Raw genomic sequence first — 25167 nt, forward strand, 5'->3', positions numbered from 1 at the left:
TGTTTTTTGGTTGTATTACGTAAGCCGGTAATTCTCAGTGTTGAGTGTGCAGCACAGCACAGAGCCATTGTCCTCCATTGTCCTCCTTTTTGTACTCCCAAGCTTTTGGAGTAAAGTTAATATATTTGGAGTGAAAGAAACCACAGAGCATATGATTTTCCTCCTAAAAAGCCTTTAAAGCTACAGTGTCAATATACCTGAAGACCTTGTTCTTGAGCTCTGTAACATGTACATGCTGAGCTGATTCTGAGCTCACTGTAGCTAAAGCTTCTGTAGCTATGTGCATATCCTGAGTTATCCACACAGTAATAGTCAAATGTAAGGGTGTCATTATTCCAATAAAAAAAAACTATACTTCCTCAGATGGAGTGCGCTCCCTTGCATGTATCTATAGCCAAGAATAATCTCCATTGCTCTCTCAGCTCCTCCAAAATTCAGCTGAACTTATTAACATATGATCGTCGTGTTTAGTACTCCAACTGTGTTGAAATCATTAATCCTGGATGCTACTGATAACTATATGTAAAAGAATTCACATTTATTAAAAACGTAAGATCTCATACAGTTGTCTCCATTTAGAAATGATATCTTATGTGATATCAATGATTTGAACATTTGTATTTAATTTATTAATGAGACTAAATTAATTATATGATGATTCAAAGATTGGGTAAAATAGGTCCCTTCCCTATTTTTAATGGTGACCTGCACACCTACATTCCCTACACAAACAATTGTAACAACAGCTCAAACTGTGCTACACAGTGGTAGACAATGGAAACTATACAATGAAGCCAAAAGCTTAAAACATTCTTAATTAGTCTCCTCAGTGTCCAAATAAGCATCACATATTTAGGCCTTTACAAAAGAACCACTGATTAACAGGACTTTGTAGGACTCTTTATTATGAACTTTACTAAACTTGCTATTTTACTTTAGAAATACTAAGTTAATTGTAAAAAAAAATGCTTTAATAAAAAAAACAATTCAGCTTTTATTTATCATGTTTTATTTTACATTGCCGTACATCATCAGAAACAGAAAAAAAAAATTAATCAGCTAGACTTGTTTTAACACTGTATTAACATTTTGACATAGAGCAGCAGCAGAGACAGCATTAGAAAATAGCTTCAGTAATTATCTGGGTAATAAATGAGTTTAAACTGCACCTTAACAGCTGTGTATCTCAAACAAGTGGAGTAAATTTGATGGTTAATTCGGATTAAGGACAGATCACAGTCACCCAAACAAGACTCTTCAGAGTTGGTTTAGAATGGGAACGACACCACCTCCTCTTGCTGGTCTTAATGCAGTTGTTTGGTGCACAACCAAGTTCAATTACTGTTTACACAACCGCTAAAACAAACCACACTAAGGAAAACTGAACAAACCAGAGTCTGTATAAAGAGTGCTGGTGTGAAAGTAACGAGTTCCAGCCAGACACTGACAGTCATGATCATTACCACCCACTACACTATCCACCAAAGATGCGAAGCTTGATCAAGCAGTGACTGGAGTCACTGATGATTTTCAGTTGATCGGCCATGACTGTTGACCAACTAATCAGTCTCAGAATTCTGATTAAAATTTGCTATAAATGTACACACATTTTACATGTGTTACTTAATGCGACAGCGGCACAGACATACAGACTCACACAAAATACATTATGAGCAAGAATGTTCTTCACAGCGAGTGCAGACATCAGCAAGCTCGCAGTCCGCATATCTACAGGGTCAGAGTAAGCTGCGGAGGAACAACTTCAATATTCAGAGCAACACATTAATAAGACACTTGCTGAGTATGCCCAGTCTGAAGAAATTAGCAGTCGAGGTTAAATATTTTAAAAACACTTCACTTTACTAAACCGCAAGGAATACAACACACAATGTAATACTTCTCAAACGTGTGTTCCAGGATTTCCACCTCTTGTCACGGCACACACAGCTACTACAAACCGGTAGCAGACCCATACAAATACTGTACTTCATTTCATCAGCTAGTCTGTAAAAAGTCCAGTACTGCACTTTGTTTCAATATTTTACTATAAAGAAAAGTTTCTTATAATTTATGTAAGAATTGGAAATTGGAATTGGTGCATCTTTGCTGTTGACTGTGGGTTGGAATGCTTTCCATTACATATTGCTGGTAGACACCATGGTCCTATGAGCATGTTAGATATTGTTCACTATCAGTTTAAATAATGCTATTTTTAGATATCTACTAAAAATCAGCTATACATGGTCATATCCCATATTATGACCACCTCTTTAATTGTCCATCTTATTAGTTCCACTAACCATATAGGACACTCTGTAGTTGACACAAACAGCAGCTTGTAACCACTGATGAAGGACTATGAACCAACACTGTAAATCTGTGCAGCAACAGATTCAGAGCTTCTGTCTCTGACTTTACTTTATCTACAAGGTGTTTCAGCTGTAGGTAGGAGTGTGTAGAGTAGAGGACAGTGAGAGATTAAACACAGTGTTTAAAACTCCAGCAGCCTGACTGAAAATGAGACACTATATAATAAAACACAGCTGCTACTATCACTGATCTGTGTGTGATGGGTTTAAACACTGCCTCAATAAAAGTTTTGATCAGGGTGAAAGCAAACAAATAAAATTAAAACAATAGTAAAAATAGTAATAATGTCACACTTATACAGAGTGCCTTTTACAACCCAAAGAAAGCTTTATACTAAAATGTTTGAAGTGTAAAAAAACAACAACAAAAAGAAAGACCTGATAGAGAATAAAAATATTCAGAGAAGAGAGATTTTAAGCTGTGCTGTGAAGAGAGAAAGAGAGGAGGATGAGCAGATAACAGGAGGTAGCAACACTGAAGACCTGCCACCCATAGAGAAAAGCCTGAGCAGAGGAACAGCCAGCAGACCAGAGTCAGGGGACCTGAGACTGTGTGATGGAGCATAAAGCAGTAAGAGAGAAGACAGATAAGAGCACAGCAGTGCAAGACCTTAAAAGTCAGTAGCAGAACTTTAAAACAGATGTGTTTTGTGAAATGTAGCAAGTATAGCTGATGGGAGTGATATGAGCGCATTTCTTGGTGTAAACTAAGAGTGAACTTCACACCTGATTTGTTTGGTCCCTTTCTTTAAAGTAAAAGGCCGGAATCCAACTCCACGTGGCATGTAGCGTGTCACGCAGCAGTATGAACACAGACGCTTAGACTGGGAATTAATTTATTTGCTGTAACAATAGATTAACCCTTATGTATGAACAAAAATAAAGGGGGCGGGGTGGAGTTGATGTATGCGAAGGGGATTCTGACAGAGAGCTAGAAATCGTCACAACACCTGGCAAAGCAACTCCCCTAATAACTAACTCTCTATAAATTAATATGAAGCGTAAAGAGACTCCACTCACGTAGCTGATGGTGACAGAATGTAGTAAAGTTTTACTCCGCTCACTAAACTACTAAGTGAAACCAAAACTAACCGGATCAAATACTGTATTTACATTGTAGCAATGATATGAGCCTTGGTGCAAACTCTGGTCCGGACTTTCAGATGTGAAAATGCCCAAAGATTTTGGCTGTAGAGTTTTTAATATACAGCAAAGGACAACCAGGTAGACCACAAACCAGTGAACTGGAGTAAACTAGCCAAGAAGAAATGAAGACATGCACCAGGAGATGGAAAAACGCAGACTTTGTCAGAGATTTAATATGTGCTACTAAGAATCAGGTCAAACACAGAAACCCAACCATTAACTCAGAAACACAACCATTAGCAGAATCACAAGAGGAATAAAGACATAAAGGAGCTGATCAGTACGGACACAGATTAGAGCCATCAGTACTGTGATGACAGCAGAAACCTGACTAAAACTTCTCTAATAGGTTATTATTGATCAGATTATCTTGCATTTGTAAAGCAACATCCATCTCCAGAGCTTTAGAGAGAAATGGTCAGTTTGAAATTGGTCTACGATTTACTCAGACGGAGCTGTCTAGACCTGGTCTTTTAAGAATGTGTGTAACAGCAGCCAATTTCAGAACACTGGGGACATAAGCAGTAGTAAAAGAGGTTCATGAGATGGGATACAGGTGTAGAGATATCAGCAAGACAGAGCTTCAGAAGTGAGGTGGGGCCAGATCGAGTAGGCAGGATAATATTTAGATTGGGTAATTATCTGTGATGAAGTCAGTCCTGACCAGTGATGGGAGTAACGCTGTTGAAATAAACGGCGTTACTAACGCCGTTACTTTTTTCAGTAAGGAGTAATCTAACTAATTACTCTGACTGTAATTATAACGCCGTTACCATTTCCCACACCCCATTACTGCACGTTACTTTAGCAGCTGAATTAACTTATTTTCTTTTACTTTGCGCATACAGACAACGGCGCAAGTGTGTGTGTGAATCACAAGGGAGGGGAGGATGAGACCAGGGTTTCTCTAGGGGTCCGCAGGCTCATCATCAGAGGAAGACAGTAGTCTGTAGTGAGCACTTTAAATCAGGGATCTCAAACTCGCGGCCCGCAGAACGATATTTTGTGGCCCGCGACTTGAAATTTAATTTTAGTGTTAGTGCGGCGCGCACGCAAGAAAAACGCGACGCATCCTCTCCCCGTCCACCAGCACAGCGTCCTATTCATTTCAATAGAGAGAGCCGCTGCATGAGCGCGGTCCCGCCCTCCGGCAAAACAGTTCAGCTGTGTGTGATACGAGCCTCACACACACAGAACAGCTGCCTTTCAACCACGGAGGAAAAGTTGAAAACGGATTTATAGAACTATATATCACAGTGAGGTTGATAAAAAATCTTAAACTTACGATTGACTACACCTGTTGCTTGATTTAAATGAATAAAAACGTCCTGGGGTAAAATAGCAATAGTTGCTTTTACTGGTAACTAGTTACTTTTATAGTGGAGTAACTCAGTTACTAACTCAGTTACTTTTTTGGAGAAGTAACTAGTAACTATTTTAGGATGTTTAGGATCATGACCAGAAGCTTTAATTAATAGAGGATAATAAACAGAGCCCTGCATTTACTGCAGCTTTATATTTCAGCATGTTTTCAGAAGAGAAGTGAATGAACATGTGAACCAGTTTTCTTATAAAGACGCTCAAAACGTCTTAAAACACAGAGTTCAGGGTAAATCAGGGAGAGGAGTTGGTGGACGGCACAGTTCTGGTCTTAAGGGGAGCTGGAGTGTCCAGGGTGCAGTGTTGCCAACTTAGCGACTATGTCGCTATATTTAGCGACTTTTCAGACCCTCTAGCGACTTTTTTTGTTAAAAAGCGACTAGCGACAAATCTAGCGACTTTTTGTGGTGTTATTAGAGACTTTTGGTGACTCTGAGATGAACACACGCTCTTCAGTTCCTGTCCTCCGCGCTGCAGCGGGCGCTGCCGTGAGCCCCGCCCCACACCACTCACAGTGCAGTCTGACTGTCAGAGCACACACACACCGCTCCACCAACACAATGCAAATGAATCGCGCGTGCCCACAGCCGCCGCTGATTGACCCCGCTCTGTATTTACAGAGCAGAAGTATAAATATTAATGTGTCTTCAGTGTGACACGAAAAGAAATCCCTTAATTTAACTCACACAGTCACAGTCAGTCACTCACCTCCTCCACAGTGTCTGCCTCTTTATAAAAAGCTAAATATCTATTGAACAATTTGTCTATGATAGGTAGAAGAAAACGTAAAAAAATAAAATAAAATAAAACAAAGCTAAAAATAAATAAATAAATAAAACAAAGCTAAATATCTATTGAACCATTGAACAATTTGTCTATGATAGGAAGAAAACTTAAGAAAACGTAAAAAATAAAAATAAAACAAACAAACTAAAAAAAAAAACGTAGAATAACAGTTCCGAATAACTGCTGCTCTTATAATAACATTTAAGAACATGGCAAAAAACTAATTTATGTAATTCACGTAAAAATGAAGTTACTGTAAAAATGTGACCTCCTATTTAAAAAAACAACAGACGTTGTTCATTTGTAACATTTCTAACACATTTATGGTGTTTTTACTCACTTTTCTCTCCCACAACCCTAATGCTTTACAGCTTAAAAAACATGTATTATGCAAATTCGGCGAAGACGTCATTTAGTGACTTCTAGCGACTTTTTGGACAGCCAATAGCCACTTTTCTTACTGAGGAGTTGGCAACACTGCCAGGGTGTCAGAAACAGACACAGCACAGCAAGAGACAGAAGAGGAGAGTTTACAGATCACAGACAGAGAAGAAGATCTGATTAGAGCAGAAAAGAACACAGAATCTACAGCAGCAGGATTACAGAACAGAATACAGGTTATAGGATGTGATTTAAGATTAGAAAGAGATTAGCTGTAATCAGTTTATGATCTGAAATGCTGATATATAGACCAGAATCCCCAGCTGGATTATTATGATTTAAAAAGATATAAAAGTAAATTCTTGTGGAATCTTAATAATGAGATGTTTCTTGTTTATGATCACTTATTCCTTTTACATTTTTTATAAAAACATACTCAGTTTCACTGACACGCAGCTGACAGGAACCTTTTACAGTGTTCACCTTTTTATTTTTCATTATTATGCAATAAGATAATGAGTTTATTATACTTTTATATTTTGACTGTTATTTACCTATAATTTTTTTAGGGTACAGATTCTGTATCATATGTGGGAACACTGCAGTGCCCTGCACCTCTGGGTCGTCCCAATGTAACGGGGTTGAATTATTTTAGCTAATAGTAGCAATAATTCCTTATTTAGCTTTGTTTACATGCAGAGATGTTGTCCAATCTGACTGAATTAATTATGATTCTAAAACAGTCTGATGAAAATGCTCACTATCTGATCCAAACCATGACGACCAGCATCATATGAGTTTAGTCAGAGTAAGAGCAGTAGGATATTAGCTGAAATTTATTTAAAGGAAATAGAAGAAAATGTTTATTACATTCACTGATTAAAGAAGAGATTACTAATGATTACATCAAACCTCTAGATGATACCAGTACCAGTCGTCCCAGTGAAGGAATTTACTGATATTAACAGGACTGTTTTCAGTGCATATAGAGCACAGCAGCTTCCACCTTTCTCCAGTTCATGGTATATCTAATTTATACTTTAATCTTCATAACAGATGATAAAATAGAAATTCTTAACAGGAGTGTGACCTGGGATGCTACTGTAAATAAAGGGACACACATTTTAATTACTTTTATACTTCACAGAAAAATTACATTTAAAAATGTGTTTTTGGAACCAAGTCTACTTGATAAGATAATTGTATAATTTAATGTAAAATTCAGGATTGACACGTTACTTTGCATCCTGAGTTGTATACAGACAGATCCCTCAAACAGTGATACGCTCACCAGACCAGTAATCTGCACTGTTTACAGCAGCCATGCACTGAGAAATCCTCTATTAATAATAATAATTAATCCCACAGTGGGGAAAATTACAATCTCCACTTTTAACCTAGTGCTAGTGAACACACACACACACACACACACACACACTGAGCAGTGAGCACACTCAGAACACACACACACACACACACTGAGCAGTGAGCACATTCAGAACACACACACACTGAGCAGTGAGCACACTCAGAACACACACACACACACTGAGCACACTCAGAACACACACACTGAGCACTGAGCACACTCAGAACACACTCAGTGATGTTGTGGAATATTGGGAGCACCCAGGAGCAGTGAGGATTAAGGGCAGAACCGTGTCGTTGATGGAGCGCTGCTCTAACCACTGAGCCACCACTGCTCATATTCCAGTAATTCTACATGCTGCTGTTGTCCTGTATATGTGGAGAATGTACTGTAACTCTTTGACTGTAAATGTAATGGATGCAGGAGTTTATATAGCTGTTATTCTTCTATTTAACTGATCACTTAAAGGATTATCCTCCTCGCTCAATGAGATAAAACTGCATTCAGAATGGCCTCAATAGCACTGCTTTATGAATGTGTTCTATTCTGATTGAGCTGTTAATCTGAATATTGTCAGATTATCAGGCTGCATGTAAACGTGGTAAAAATCATCACATGATATTTAGCATGTTATAAAATTGTAATTTTAGGTCTGAGTGAATCATATCAGAAGAAATAAAATCATTTACATTCAATTCAGGAATACAAACTATTATATACAGGAGACAGGTGTGTTTCTGTCACACATCTTTTCAGCGAATAAGAAGATAAAACTGTTGGGAGCAGATTGTTACATAATTTTATCAAACGTTCCTCCTACAGCTGCATTCTCCATTATCTGGTCCAGGGTGTGAATTATCAGAGTCTTATTTGCTTACTGTAATTTTTACAGTACATAAATGATAAATACATTACACCAGCTAATGTAGCACATACCACACTGTAACCTTCATAGTCAGAGTCATAAACAATATACAGTATTATACAGCAAAATCAACAGCTAGTCAATCCCACAAACACACACCCAATAGAATAGAATAAAAATTTAATGTCCCACCAAGGCGGGATTTGTTTTCTCTGGTTTCACCATACAAAGGACAATTAAGTAACAAACACGTCCATAAAACAAAACAAACAACATATCAGTAAATAACAATAACACTGCTATAAATAATAAACATGTACAAACCAGGAACAACTTAGTGCAATGTTTTAATGCGTTTGATGGCACCCTTTATTTAGGGGTGCTGGGATACATTTTAGGTGCTGGAGTTCCACTAAAAAGAGCTAGCGATGTCCATGCACGTTACATTAACATCTGAAATCTGCACTATTTTACTCTTAATTCCTTTAAATGAACAAAATTACTGTACCAAAATTCACACTGTAATACAATCAGCACCATTTCAGTCTCACATACATAATAATAAAATAAACAACTTTTAAATATAAAGCTCACATAAAGCTCATTATCTTACATAGCATAAACACTTATTACACATTTCAGTAGTTAAAGCACAGAGTTTTTTTAAACACTGTGCTTTTAAACACCAGTTGAAGCTGGTGTTTTTTTAGAGGCTGAATTATAGAAAAAGCTGCAGCAGAGCAGCTAAACTATACAGCTGAGTTCTGTATTAAAACAGCAGGAGAACAGAAACACAAACCCACTTTAAAACCTTTAACCTGCTGCTGTAATAAATCCTTTATTAAAACACTGAATTACAGATCATATAAAAGTACAGAGAGTGAGATTCTCCTTCTGAACCCATTAGAACAGACCCTATGCTAAGCTAAGCGGCTAATGTATTCTCCATCTTTTCATTCTCTGATAAAACTGATCCAGAACAGGCTTATCTTGGACTGTGGTGTTACACAATGCTTCATGAAGCTTTCAGTGTAAAGTCTGGATGTTTCACTGGATACAGAGATTAAAGCAGTGTCCTCACTAAAATCACTAGAGTCACGTTATAACAGTAACCGAAGCTTCGTTACGTCACTGAATCCACTGTGAAGATTCAGATCCCCCGCTTTATTCCACTGACTGAAACTGGAGAAACATGTTCTGATGTTTTAATCCGTCATATTTTTCATATTTTATACCTTATTTACTCAGTTTTCACACCAATCCTTTAAATAAAATCTAAATCTATAACTGATCTATTTTATATCTGAACCCATCGATGCCCATCAGTCCATCTGATCACATATTCTGAGATGATCAATAAAAAGAAGATAAATCCTAATCCCAACACAGCACAACACATTCAGTTTTAGAATAAAACCCTGTAATTAAATTGTGCAGATTGTAATTGTGAATGTAAGGGAATGTAATTTGTATTATTTATTATTTTTGTCTGTGGTTAATATAAAATGGAAAATAGATTCAGTGAAACGTTTATTTAATGGATAAAAGATTAAACTGGTTTATTGTAGTTGTAATAAAGGTTTATTAGTGTGAATGAGCTTCATTGAAACATTTATTTAATGGTTTAAAGATGAAACTGGTTTATTTTAGTTGTAATAAAGGTTTATTAGTGTGAATGAGCTTCAGTGAAACAGAATGAATCTTGTAGGAAATGAAACTGGACAGTAGAAGCAGCGTAGAGACGAGTATCAGAAGCTTCACTGAATCATTTTCTGATTAAACTGCTTCAGCTGTGTTAATGATCCAGAAGCTTGGTAATGGTCATCACTAGTGTAAAGCTGTAGCAGTGAGGATGTAGAAAAGGACATTTCATAGCTCTATAATGAGGGAAAGCAGCACAGAGCTCAGTGTATCTCCAGCCTGCAGTAAAAGCTTTATTCTGAAGTGTTTAGCAGCAGCCAGAGGCTGGAGTTTCCTGCTGATTCAGAATAAGAGCGTCCTCTGCAGGGGGAGAGGAGTATCACCTATTAGCCTCAGCTGAATAAAACTCAACTATTAACCAAACTAATAAAACTATAATAATAACTAAACTAACATTTATAACCAGATTAATCATCTAATCTAACTCAATAAAGAAATTCAATATTAAAAGTCCCTGTTTATTTTTACTGAACATAATTTAACCCTTCTTTAGTCATTATAGTTACATTTATCACAGGTAATAATAACCAGTGTTACTGTGGTCAGTAATATTACTATAGTACAGTCCTCTGATTTAAATCACTGTTATACAGGTAAAGATGTTTAGATTTATATACTTTAACCAAATCAATATTTAACCCTTTAAATGATTTAAACCATCAAATCATTACCAGAACAAACTGTATTTCTTATTAATTTAATTTGTATTTAATATAGTAAATATTGTTTACTATGTGTATATTTTGATTAGTTATATATTATTTAATAATGAATTAACCACAAGGATGTTGCTGAGAACACAAAATATGCAATAACGCGTGTGTGTGTGTGTGTGTGTGTGTGTGTTTAGAGTGGAGCACGGAGGGAACATCAGAATGAAAACAGGACTAAACAAATGTAAGTGCACACACTCACACACACATACACAAGCAAATACACACCAATACACCCTCAATTACACTCATACCCACAAAAACACACACGCTCACACAAACACACACTAATACACACACACACACAGATTTATATACGCACAAACACACTCATGCACACACTCAAATACACTCATACAAATATACACAAAAAAGCAACACTCAAAATGATTACTTTTGTACTTCACTATTGTAAGTCGCTTTGGACAAAAGCGTCTGCCAAATGTAATGTAAAAATATGGGAGGTAAATTCTACAAAACATTAAACTAAAAATGAAAACATTAAAATGAAAATGTAAATACAGTTTTGTGCTTTATTTTACCAAACAAAATAAAAAAAACAAATTAAATCTTTGCATTGCAAAATTTGCAATTAAAGGTGTCAAAATAAAAAGGTAAAGGAAGATTAGCGCTGTCTGCTGGAGATTTACTTTTCATTTCTTATTTTTCTTTTTTTGTTTTTATCTTCAGCAGCAAATACATGTAAATTAACAGTAGGTGGAGCTACAACTACTGAACCTCCGGAAAAACCCCAAATTAATTTAATACCTGAGAAATGAAAAGTAAATCACCAGCAGACAGCGCTAATCTTCCTTTTCCTTTTTATTTTATAAATAAAAACGCTACCATTGCATTTAGATTTTAGTTTTGATATTTATTATTCTTTTATTTTTCTTTTTACAAATAGCTTTTTTATTTTAGATTTGAGTGTAAAATACCCGTATGGTGATGAAGAGGAAATTACAAAATTTTGTATTTAAATGTTATTTTTGTCACATGTGACCCGTGCTCAAGTGAAGAATTAAATTTCAAATTTGTTTTTTGATTTTGTCATAAAATTTTCACACGTTTGGGAAAAGAAATCACAAAACGCTTTTTTTCATTTTAATTTTTCATTTGATTTATTTTTGGTAGCATTTACCTCCCATTCAAACACACACACACACACACATTTAAACACACACAATCACACACACACACACACACACTCACACACACATACACACACACTCATACACACACACACACACTCATACACACAAAAATACACACACTCTCATACACACAGAAATACACACACACACACATACACACAAAAATACACACACTCTCATACACACAGAAATACACACACACACATACATGCAAAAATACACACACACACTCACACACACAAAACTACACACATATACACACAACAATATACACACACACACTCATACACACAAAATATACACACACTCATACACACAGAAATACACACACATACATGCAAAAATACACACACACACTCACACACACAAAACTACACACATATACACACAACAATATACACACACACACTCATACACACACACAAAAATACACACACACACACACACTCATACACACAAAAATACACACACACTCATACACACAAACACACACACACACTTATACACACAAAAATACACACACTCATACAAAAATATACACAAACACAATCATACACACAAAAATACACACACATATACACACAACAATATACACACACACTCATACACGCAAAATATATAAACATAAAAATAGACACACACACACACTCATACACACAAAAATACACACACACTCACACACGCAAACACACACACTTATACACACAAAAATACACACTCATACACACACTCATACACACAAAAATACACACACACACACACACACTAACATTCATACACACATACACACACACACATTCAAACACAAACACACACAATCACACACACACACACACACACACATTTAAACACAAACACACACAATCACACACACACACACACACATTTAAACACACACAATCTCACACACACACACACACATTCAAACACACACACACACGCACACATTCAAACACAAACACACACAATCACACACACACACACACACACACACTCACACACACACACATTCAAACACACAATCACACAAAGACACACACACATTCAAACACAAACACACACACACATTCAAACACTCTTTCTCACACACACACAAACACACACAATCACAAACACTCTCTCTTACACACACATTCAAATACACACACACACACTAACATCCATACACACAAAGACACTCACACACACACACACACTTACATATACGCACTCAAATACACACACAAACACGCTTAAACACACACACACTCAAATACACATACAAACACGCACTCACACACTCATACACACACTGACATACACACTCACGCAAACGTTCACACAAAACACACTCATACACACTCTCAAATACACACATACACAGATTCACACACACACAGAAACACACTCACGTGCACTCTTTCAGAAACACACACACAAACGCTCACACACTCTCTCTCTCTCTAATGTGTGTTCTTGTGTTCAGACGGCTGTGATCTCACACTGGATCCAAACACAGCGCACAGTGATCTCTCTCTGAGTGAAGAGAACAGGAGAGTGGAGTGTGGAGAGTATCAGTCGTATCCTGATCATCCAGAGAGATTTGATTACTGCCCGCAGGTTCTGAGTAGAGAGAGAGTTACTGGACGCTGTTACTGGGAGGCTGAGTGGAGCGGAGCATTAGCTGCTGTAGCTCTGAGTTATAAAACCATCAGCAGGAAAGTAGGAGGTTCAGACTCTCGGTTTGGAGGGAATGAAAAGTCCTGGAGTCTGGAGATCATTAATAACAGTTACTCTGTTCTTCACAATAAAAACAGAACTGCTCTCCCTCCTCCTCCCTCTCCCTCTAACAGAGTAGGAGTGTATGTGGACTGTCCCGCCGGCACTCTGTCCTTCTACACCATCTCCTCTCATACACACACACCCTCCTCACACACATCCACACACACACCCTCCTCACACACACCCTCACACACACACCCACACACACACCCACACACACACCCACACACACCCTCACACACACTCTCACCCACACACTCACCCACACACACACCCACACACACACCCTCACACACACCCACACACACACCCTCACCCACACACACACCCTCACACACACACACACCCACACACTCACCCACACACATCCAAACACTCACACACCTACACACATTCTACACCACATTCACTGAACCGCTCTATGCTGGGTTTTTGGTTTATGATGACTCCTCAGTGCGTCTGTGTGATATAGAATAGTGTGTGTGTGTGTGTGTGTGTGAGAGAGATGGATTGTGAGTGAAGGTGTTTGTGTGAAAGTGTGTATGAGTGTGTGTGTGTGCTTTTGTGTTTGTGTGTGTGTGTGTGTGTGTGTGTGTGTGTGTGTGTGAGAAAGAGAGTGTAAATGTGCATTAGTATATGTCTGAGACTGTGTGTGAGAATGTGTGATTGTGAGTGTGTGTGCATTTGTGAAAGAGAGTGTGTGTAATTGTGAGTGAGTGTGCACTTATCAAATCTTCATCATAATAATCTACAATTAAATTGTTTATGATTGAGTTTATTGTTTATTATTGGTAATTAAATATATATGATTGTGAATATATTGTTTATGATTGTGAGTTTATTGTTTAAGAACAGTAAATATTATAAATATAAATACTGACATCAGACTCACTGAATATGAAAAGGAAATAAAATAAACTAAGAAAAGACATTTTATAAGATAAAAATGACTATAAAACTGGAAAGGTACAGTGGCATGAAAAAGTATTTGCCCCTACAGATTTATTTTAGTTTTGCTTTTTTGTCATACTGATATTTTTCAGATTATTAAACAAACTTTAATATCAGACAAAGATAACCTGAGTAAATATAAACATCACTTTATAAAAGATCATTTTATTTTACTAAAGGAAAAAAAAATATCCAAATCAATCCAGCCCTGTATGAAAATTATTTGCTTCCTAAATCTAATAACTCTTGGCAGCAATAACTGTATTCAAACTTTACTGATAACTGATAACGAGTTTTTCTCATCTCTGTGGAGGAATTTAGTTCCACTCTTCTTTACAGAATTGTTTTAATTCAGACACACTGGAGGATTTTCCAGCATAAACGTCCTGTTTAAGATCATCCACAGCATCTCAATCAGACTCTAACTAGACCCTCCAAAACCTTCATTTAGTTTTTTAAGTCATTCAGAGGTGAACTTGTTTGTGTGTTTTGGATCATTGTCCTGCTGCAGAACCCAAGTACACCTGAGCTTGAGATCACGAACAGATGGACAGATATTCTCCTTCAGGATTGTCTGGTAAACAGCAGAATTCCTGCTTCCATCTCTTACAGCAAGTTATCCAGATCCTGAAGCAGCAAAGCAGCTCCAGTTGTTTACGCCCTTTTGGAGTTATTTCTTTTGGTTGGCTGGTCACTCCTGGGAAGGTTCACTAGTGTTCCATGTTTTTTCTCCATTAGTGAATAATAGTGAATCACTGTGGTTCTCTGGAGTCCCAAAGCTTTAAAAATGACTTTATAACCTTTTCCAGACTGATAGATGATCAATGACTTTATTTTCTCATCTGTTAAAAATAATGCTTTTTGAGATCTTTTATCTGCTTCATGTTGTCAGACAGGTTCTATTTAAGCGATTTCTTGATTCTACGAGTCTTGAAATAGTAACAGGTTAAATTACTTGTTATTGAAATAAAGTATCAGATTAAAGTTGTGTTACTAAGTAACGCATTACTGACAACACTGCTGGTGTACCACTTTGGGATGCCTCAAGTACCACTACTGGTACAGGTACCACTGTATTAAATAATTAATAGTAGATGATTCATATTTATTAGTAAATGAATAATAGTAGTAATAATAGTAGTGATGTCATGCTGTTATTATTTTATTAACCCTCAGTTCTACAGTGTTGAGGTTCTGTACAGACGCATGCAGTGCTGCCTCTGTCCTGCAGATTTCACCATTACCCAGATTTAGAAGTGCATACATCAGAGAACAGACCATGAAAATATTTACACATTAACTATATGACACTTAATCATAACCTGCATTATATATATTTTTTAGATTATTCATCACTGAATCCTGAATGTATATTAGTCATGTATATAATAATAAATACTACTAGAAGTGATTTAAATAAAAAATATATAAAATTATATATAATACAAAGCTATAGCTGAAATGTCAAAACATTAAAGGGCAGAATATACAGAGACTAAAAATGAATAGAAACATACACACTAAACTTACAGTCAGTAATTTACACAATATAGAAATTATATAACAGTCTGTTATGTAAGAATAAAAAGTTAGGTTTAAACTGTATAATATGTAAGAGTCATTGTGTCACATAATACTGTAACACTGAGTAGGTAGTAATTGTGTTTTTAATAATTCTATAATAATTATGATTTATTAACATTTAGTCCTGAGTGTGTGTGTAGTAACTGTGTTTGTAACTGTGTGTGGTATTGTATGGGGTAGTCCTAGGTGATGACCTGGTTGGGAGCATGAATAGCTTGTGGGAAGAAGCTGTTCCTCATCCTCTCTGTTTGTCTTCAAGGAGTAAAAGTGCTTCTCTTACCGCATTAGAGAGTAGAGTCCATTGTTGGGATTTCTAATTTGCTGAAACACTCCTTTTGTTAAGTTTGGTACATTTTGATGATTTTAATGGAGATTTTTATCTGCAATAGAATTTGTTCTGACCTGTAGAGAAACAGATACAACCTGCCATGCCTGCAGTGAGTAGAAGGCAGTGAGTAGCAGGATGATGTTTCTCGTTTTAATGATGTACATTAGTCTGTTTGTACATTAGTACATTAGTACTGATGTACATTAGTCAGCAAATGGCTTAGCAGGGGAATCATCTACTTATCTATGAAACCTCCTCACTGCACCTTAGAGTGAGAAAGGGACATAGAGAGAGAGAGACAGACGTACAGAGAGAGAGAGAGAGAGAGAGAGAGAGAGAGAAATACAGAGAGAGAGATAGGTACAGACACAGAGAGGGCCCTATCAAACACCCTGCGCAAGGCGTGTAGCATCACGCGTAGCCATCGTACACCCCGTCAACAGTCTATTTCCACGCCTTGCACACGCGTCCTTAAAATAGCAATGGACTTTTGGAATATATTAACGCCGACGGGCGTGGTGGTCTGGAAATGAGGTGTGTTCAGGTAAATTTCTGGCGTGTTTTTATCTTGGCGGCAGAAAAAAGCATTGCGCGACTGATCCGGTGAAAGGACGTCTAAATTCAACAGTCTCTGGCGCACCCAGAACTGAATCACGATCGCCCTGCGCTCCAAAATACCCCATACCATCACTTCCTTACCACAGAAAAATACACCTTACACTTTTATATCTGAAAAATAAAGCATCACCCTGGCATCTGGTGCTGGCCGTCAATTATATAAAAATTAAAACAATTGAAATACACAGAAACATAAAGCTATATGTTAGCGTTCGTATCTTATCACCAGGGAAAATGTATTAAAATATTAAAAGTATTAATTCATTAATTCAAATCTGGTTCAGCGCTCTAAAATTCCGTAGGCACGCAAAGTGGAGCTTGCGTAGAATAATTTCTGTCTTCTAAAAAAAAGCGTTTTTAAAGGCCCACTAGGTAGGATTTCCTTGATTATTGAACTTTTTAAAGAAGTGAAATTACAGCTTGAATCTCACTGCAGCGCTGCATTGAGGTGTAATAGGAGGAATAGCGGTGCTCTTGTCTCTGTGCCGGAGCTCCTCTGAGCTCAAACCAGACTCTGTACGTTTTCCTAGGCGGCCGCGACCAACGCTCGCGTTGTGTAAACATATCATGTTAAGTGTAAAATATGTCTGTTTGTAAGCTTAGCTTGCAGTAAATTGCCCCAAACTGAAATAAACGTTAGTCTGGGGCTTGTAAAAGCTTTTACTGATACTGTGTTTTTGTTTTAATATTATTTTATGCTGTGCTTGTTTGGTGGTGAGGGCTGTTTTATCAGCTGTAGACACAGAAGAGATGCCTTGTTTCAGTCGTGATTACAATAAAGTAAACAATTCATGCTAAAAGAGACAAATTGATGATGGTGTATTTTTCGCGCCCTCACGTTACCAAAGACACAGGACACGCCCCTAAATCCAGCTGTGCAAAGCGCAATTAACTAGTGCGCTATAGATGGCTAAAGTAGGGCCCAGAGATACAGAGAGATACTGATTTTGAGGAATCAGTTCAGTTTTCACCAAGACCATGTAAAACCACATGCTTACATAAAAGTTTGCTAAGTGCGGACCACGCCTAAAACTAGTAGAGAAAGAAGAAAAAAAGGGGAGGGAATTTGGGCTGGAGTTCTGAACTGCGTGCTGAAGGAGCGTGCAGTTATATCTCCCCCTTTTATATTAAATGTAGGAGGTGGTAGAGTAGAAGAAGGGGGTTGTTGGGGAGGAGGTGGGTTGCAAACTTACGTCATGAGAGGAACTTAGTAAGAGCAGGCATTTACAGGGCGGTTGATTGATAGGGGGTGGAGTTAGAGCATAGAGTGCGGGCATGGTCCTTCTCCGAAACTTTTGTTGTTACATAACATCATTTTGCTAAGTGCGGACCACGCCTAAAAGTAGCAGAGAAAGAAGAAAAAAAAGGGAAGGGAACTTGGGGAATTTGGGCTGGAGTTCTGAACTGCGTGCTGAAGGAGCATGCAGTTATATCCCCAAAATTGGAGCTTATATGGGAAGCTAGTTTGGAATGAGCCTGTCTCAAATCGTCTGGTTGGGAACGAATGTATAGTTGTTACGCCTGGGAAGACCACCGGCCAAGGAGCTTGATTGTGTGCTCGGGTATTTATTTTCTGGAGGCATAGGATGCTGTATCAATGCAAACTGAGTGGGCAGAGAATAAGTCTAGTTAGTAACCGCTGAGATATAGGATGCGGCAGAGATGGGTGTGAAACCGGTGCCTTGAGATCAAGCTTACAGATTCCGTCACAAACAAAGGATCTGAAGGTGATGCTTGTTGAGAGAGGCGGAGATTTAAGTGGTGGACGAGTGGTTCGTACGGGCTGAGGGGTGTAATTGTACCAGCCAGTAATATGGGGTCCACCTCATCATATTCCCTTAACACCCACAGATAGAGACGAGCCAGATCCAGAGGGTAGATGAACTGCCGGAGTCCGATACCAGAACCCCAGACCTCCAGAGCCGTGCCGTCCCCTACAACACACACACACACACACACACACATACATTTAGAGTTAAAGAGGAATTCCACTATTTCCATATGTATCTGGATACACTGATACACTGGGTGTTGAAAGGAAATCGTATATAGCTGTATACAATTCTTTGTTTATGACTGTCTTCCCAAAATATTCTTGATTTTAAATGGAAAAACAGGCTAAAGAGTCTAAAGGCGGCAAGAGTGTGCATTTGTAGCCATAAAAACCATAGACATCATATACATAGACGCCACATTGACTGACGCCGTCTATTGGAGCTGATGTGCCTGCGTGGCCGCCATATTGGAGGAGGCAATCCTGCACTCCAGTGCATTAATTTACACTGAGGAAGGTGTTTAATACAGATATAATAATCACAACTCACACATTTTTACCCGATTTTTACGCGGTTTTGTTTGTTACAAACAGCAGAGATGTAGTAAGAATTCAGGAAGCTGTTACACATTACACATTACAAATACCTGCTTTCATGCTAATGTAGCCTGGTATAAAAAACAGAATAAAACTTGTATATTGTTCTAATGTAATAGTAAAGTTAAAATAAAGTTTTAGAGTTTGTTAAAAATGTTCCTGTTACTTTAAAAGCAGAGTTCCCCTGCAGAGCTAGGTTGAAATGTACTACGTTAGATCTCCTTTAAGCTCATTGGCTAAACAGCTGTTACTAGCCAGTAGGGGCACAGTGAGGGTGGGACTTGCTGAGTGAGTGAGTGAGAGAGAGAGAGGGGAGAAGGAGAGTCGGAGCGAGACTGAGATGGAGTGGCAGACACACACGGAGAGAAAGAGAGTGTTGTGGAGAGTTCTATGTTGTATAAGTTACTGAGAATTAGAATAGTTTGTGTTCAGTGAACAACTGAACTAGTAAACTAGTTGAAGAGAGGAGAACACAGTGAACGAGCTTCGCTGTGTGTGTGTACGTGCAGAATCTGCTGCGTTTACTGGCTGTAGCTGATAGCTACACCAAGAGTGGAGGACTGCTCTCTTGTGCTTCGTGAAGGAGGACTGCTCTCTTGTGCTTCGTGAAGGAGGACATTTTCGGCTAGCTGCTGTTTCTGTCGTGAGTGTGGAAGACTGCTCTCCTGTTTCGTGGAGGAGGACATTCCAAGTAGTTGCTGTTTCTGTCGTGAGTGTGGAAGACTGCTCTCCTGTTTCGTGGAGGAGGACATTCCAAGTAGTTGCTGTTTCTGTCGTGAGTGTGGAAGACTGCTCTCGTGTTTCGTGGAGGAGGACATTCCAAGTAGTTGCTGTTTCTGTCGTGAGTAGAGGAGAACTGTTTCTGATTTGACCATTACCCCAGGAGGTAACTTTTCTTTTTTTTTTGCTCTAAGAGTGAAGAGGCCATTTTAAGTTAATCGGCCACAACGCACACAAGCAACAAAACAGGCCTGCAACAAAGGGGTGTGTGAGTGAGCGCGCTTGTGTGAGTGTGTGGGCCCACGTTTCTTTACTTGAATTCATATTTTGGGTATATATATATATATATTTACATATCTTTTTATATACATATCTAATTAATTCAGAACTGAACATTGCTCGTGGTTATAAAAAAGTGAACTGTTTAATTGAGGGTATTATTAATGTTTTATACTGCTATTCTTTTATATTAAATATAACTATATATTGGTTTATACATTTGTACTTTTATTTACATTTTGAGGTTTAAGGTTACGTTACGCTGCAACATTAAAATCCCAATACTCTATCATAACTGCTAATTATTTAGATTTAGATCAGGTTTGAAAGTATAATAAAGCAGCAACATTACTCTAGAGTTTTAAAAGAACCCATAGCCCCTTGTTTGAGTAGCTTTCTTTAAGAGTCATGGGGAAGGTAGACAAGGGCGCTACATAAAATGGAGGCACCGCTGGGATTAGGATAGAGTTGGGCTTTTAGCTAACTTGGCTTAAAATAATTATTTTATTTTATTAATATATTTTTGAAACTCAGTTTACTAAACAATATGGCTGATCAAACAGAAGCTTGGTAATAGAACAGTTGAGCCTGGTTCTTTCGCTTCAGTCTCAAGAGTAGAAGCCTCAAAACCAGCACCCTATTTTCCCCAAGAATCACCCAAAAGCACAGAGCAGTATTTCTGTTATCGTTGTGGTGAAGACGGCCATTTTGTAGCAAAATGTAAAAATTCAGAGAATCAGGCAAAAGTGATCAGAAAGCTTATTCAGGCTCTGAGGTTGGTCAAAGGCAAGCATTGTACCAATGAAGCTACAAGTGACGTTAACTGTGCTGTGAAAAAAAGTGCTGTTTCCAGAGACCAGTCTTCTCGCATTCCTGAAGGTCTAGTCGGTCCACCTAGCATTATGCCCCTGAAGGTGAATGGACACCCCTGTAATGCGCTGCTTGACAGTGGTTCACAAGTAACCATCATCTTTGAGCCCTGGTACCAAAAGTTCTTACCAGATGTTCCTGTTCATTCTGTTTCTGGTCTAGCTCTCTGGGGTTTAAGCGAGTCCAACCTCAGTTATCCCTACCATGGTTATGTTGTGGTGGACCTGGAGTATCCAGTAGAGGTCTTGGGAAGTAAAAAGACTGTAACTGTCCTTGCTCTTATCTGCCCAAGCCCCAAAACGTCAGATCAGACCCCTGTCATTGTAGGGACCAATGCTAGCCATGTTCGACAACTTGTGAAGCAGTGCAGAGAAAATGGCATTGATATTGCCCACACACTTGGCATAGAGCTGTGTGACAAGGATGAGCAGAGAAGCTCTGAAGATACCACAGTTTCTGTAAAAGAGGAAGAGGATGTAGTCGGCTATGTAAAATGGCAAGGCCCAGGTCCTTTGATTCTTCCCCCTGAATGTGACTCTGTTGCTACGTGCAAAGTTGAGCTGAAGCACCAAGTGGATCAAGAAATTCTGATGGTGGATGACTCTCTTACAGCTCCGCTTCCAGCAGGTGTGTTGTTACAGCCCATGGTGGTCCCAAGTCGTGCTCTAGACCTGACCAGCTTCCGAGTCTCAGTCAAGAATGATTCTTTGAAAGAAACGGCCATACCAGTAGGTACAGTAATCGGACACGTGCACCTTACTGAATCAGTCGCAACCATTCCGTCTGATAAAATTGTTTCACCTGAATTTGATGCCAGTCTGATCAACTTTGGAAATTCGGCTGTTTCAGAGGAATGGAAGGATCGACTTCGTAGAAAACTGTCTGAACGAGCCAGTGTTTTCTCTCTACATGAGTGGGATGTTGGACTAGCCAAAGGAGTTGAACATAACATTCGGCTGTCAGATTCCCGTCCTTTTCGTGAACGATCCCGCCGTCTTGCTCCTGCAGACATAGAAGATGTAAGAAAACATCTCCAAAGTCTCCTGCAGGCTGGTATTATCAAAGAGTCCCGTAGCCCCTATGCCTCTCCAATTGTGGTCATGAGGAAGAAAAATGGCACAGTCAGAATGTGTATTGATTACAGACTGCTTAACAGTAGAACTGTTCCCGACCAGTACACTACACCATGCATTGAAGATGCTCTGAATGCTTTGTCAGGGAGTAAGTGGTTCTCCGTACTTGACCTACGAAGTGGCTATTACCAGATAGCCATGGCAGAGGACGACAAGGAAAAAACAGCCTTTATCTGTCCGCTAGGATTCTACCAGATGGAAAGAATGCCGCAAGGGATCATGGGAGCCCCAGCTACCTTCCAAAGATTGATGGAGAAGGCTGTTGGAGACATGAACTTACTGGAAGTTCTTGTATACTTAGATGATTTGATTGTGTTTGGACGGTCTCTTGAAGAGCATGAAGAGAGGCTGCTAAAAGTCCTTGATCGACTGCAAGAAGTTGGACTGAAGATCTCCCTTGACAAGTGTCAAATCTGTTTGCCAAAAGTGAAATACTTGGGGCATATTGTATCGGCTGATGGTGTCTCACCTGATCCAGCAAAAATTGAGGCAGTCACCAGTTGGCCCCAGCCCACTAACTTGAAGACTCTGCAATCTTTCCTAGGCTTCTGTGGCTATTACAGAAGATTTGTTGCTAATTATTCTGCTATCGTCAGGCCCTTGACGGAGCTCACAAAAGGTTATGCCCCTACCCAGAAAGGCAAAAAGAACAAAGACCGGGACAAAGTGTACTGGAAAGATTCGGAACCATTTGGTGATAGATGGGACCAGTCTTGCACTGATGCATTCCAGCAGATCATTGACTGTCTGACGCACGCACCTGTGTTGGCCTTTGCGGATCCCCAAAAGCCATACACCCTGCATGTGGATGCTAGTTTAAAGGGACTGGGTGCTGTGCTTTATCAAGAATACTCTGAAGGCTTGAGACCAGTTGCCTATGCCAGCAGAAAGTTGAAGCCATCTGAGAAAAACTATCCAATTCACCAGCTGGAGTTTCTGGCCTTGAAATGGGCTGTTGTCGATAAGCTACATGATTACCTGTATGGTGCAAAGTTCACAGTTCGCACCGACAATAACCCTCTGACCTACGTACTCACGACTGCTAAACTCAATGCTGTTGGGCACAGGTGGCTGGCTGCTTTATCAACGTACGACTTTGACATTCAGTACCGGCCAGGCAAAAACAACATAGACGCTGACCTACTCTCAAGAAACCTGTCTCATGAAAGCCATGGGGATTGGGAAACCATAACACAGTCTGGTGTGAAATCTATTTGCCAGCGGGTGAGTGTTTCTGACATTGCTGAGCTTCCCACAAGATGTGTGGACCAGTTAACTGTGTCTCCTGACTGTGTGCCAGATATCTATGCTTTCCCGACTCAGTTGGAATTGACTTCACTGAGACAGATGTCAAGAGCAGAGATTAAAGAAGCTCAAGAAACTGATGCTGTAATAGGACCAGTTATGCGATCCATAAAATGTGGAAAATGGCCAGAAAGCATTGATTCCAGCTCAGAGCTTGCCCACATGAAGCGAGAGATGGGAAAGTTGGTCATGAAAAATGGACTACTCCACCGAGTGAGACAACGATTTTCTGGGGAGGAAGTTGTTCAGCTCGTATTGCCACAGGAGTTCCGGGAGGAAGTGCTAAGAGCTATGCATGACAACATGGGACACCTTGGGCTGGACAGAACCATCGACTCACTTAGGAGCAGATTCTTCTGGCCAAAAATGTCAAAAGACGCAGAGGAATACATAAAGAACTGTGGACAGTGTGTCACACGAAAATCACCCTGTCAGAGAGCTTCTCCCCTACATCAGATTGTGAGTAGTGGGCCAATGGATCTCGTGTGCATTGATTTCCTGTCTGTCGAACCAGACTCTAAAGGCATGAACAGCGTGTTAGTGATAACTGACCACTTCACACGCTATGCACAAGCATTTGCAACAAAAAGCCAGAAAGCTCAGGTAGTGGCCAGGACTCTAGTGGACAAGTATTTTGTGCACTACGGCCTGCCAGCTCGAATCCACTCGGATCAGGGAAGAGATTTTTTGAGCCGCTTGATCAAAGAACTCTTAAACCTGATGGGAATCCGTAAGTCGAGAACCAGTCCGTATCATCCACAAGGTGATCCTCAACCGGAGCGGTTCAACAGGACTTTACTGTCCATGCTGGGTACCCTAAGTCAAGAGCAGAAGCGACATTGGAGCCAGCATGTGGGACACCTGGTTCATGCCTATAACAGCACAAAGTGTGATGTCACTGGGTACTCCCCTTATTTTCTTATGTTCGGGCGAGAGGCAAGACTTCCAGTTGACTTGTGCTTCGGGACATCCCCAGATGGCATAGATGGTGACAGTCATTCCCGTTATGTCGCAAAGCTAAAGGAAGACTTACAACAAGCCTTCAAGCTTGCCTCTGATGCGTCAGATAAAAGACACAAAAGAAACAAGAAAAACTATGATCAGCAAGTAAGATTCCATCTACTGGAAGTTGGCGACAGAGTACTGCTAAAAAACTTGGGACTGAGAGGGAAACACAAGCTGGCGTGCAAGTGGAACCCAAACCCCTATGTTGTGGTCGATAAAATGCCAAATCTTCCAGTCTACAGGATCAAGTCTGAAAATGGTAAAGGTGGAGTGAAAACTATTCACAGGGATCATCTGCTACCCATCGGACAGAGTGTAAGAATCCCAAGAGTTGGCCAAGACAACCAACCAGTGGGTAAACCCAGAACCAGAGCTGAG

At 39.2% G+C, this 25167-nt stretch overlaps 1 protein-coding gene across 11 annotated transcripts in view; it reads left to right on the forward strand.

The window, feature by feature from the left end:
* The window catches only part of LOC103029360 (ribonuclease inhibitor-like), a 605885-nt gene that overhangs the window by 209897 nt on the left and 370821 nt on the right, over positions 1 to 25167 (forward strand). The gene's annotated exons all lie outside the window — the stretch shown is intronic.

This window comes from Astyanax mexicanus, chromosome 21 (assembly GCF_023375975.1).
Source record: "Astyanax mexicanus isolate ESR-SI-001 chromosome 21, AstMex3_surface, whole genome shotgun sequence".
Taxonomy (NCBI): Eukaryota; Metazoa; Chordata; class Actinopteri; order Characiformes; family Acestrorhamphidae; genus Astyanax; species Astyanax mexicanus.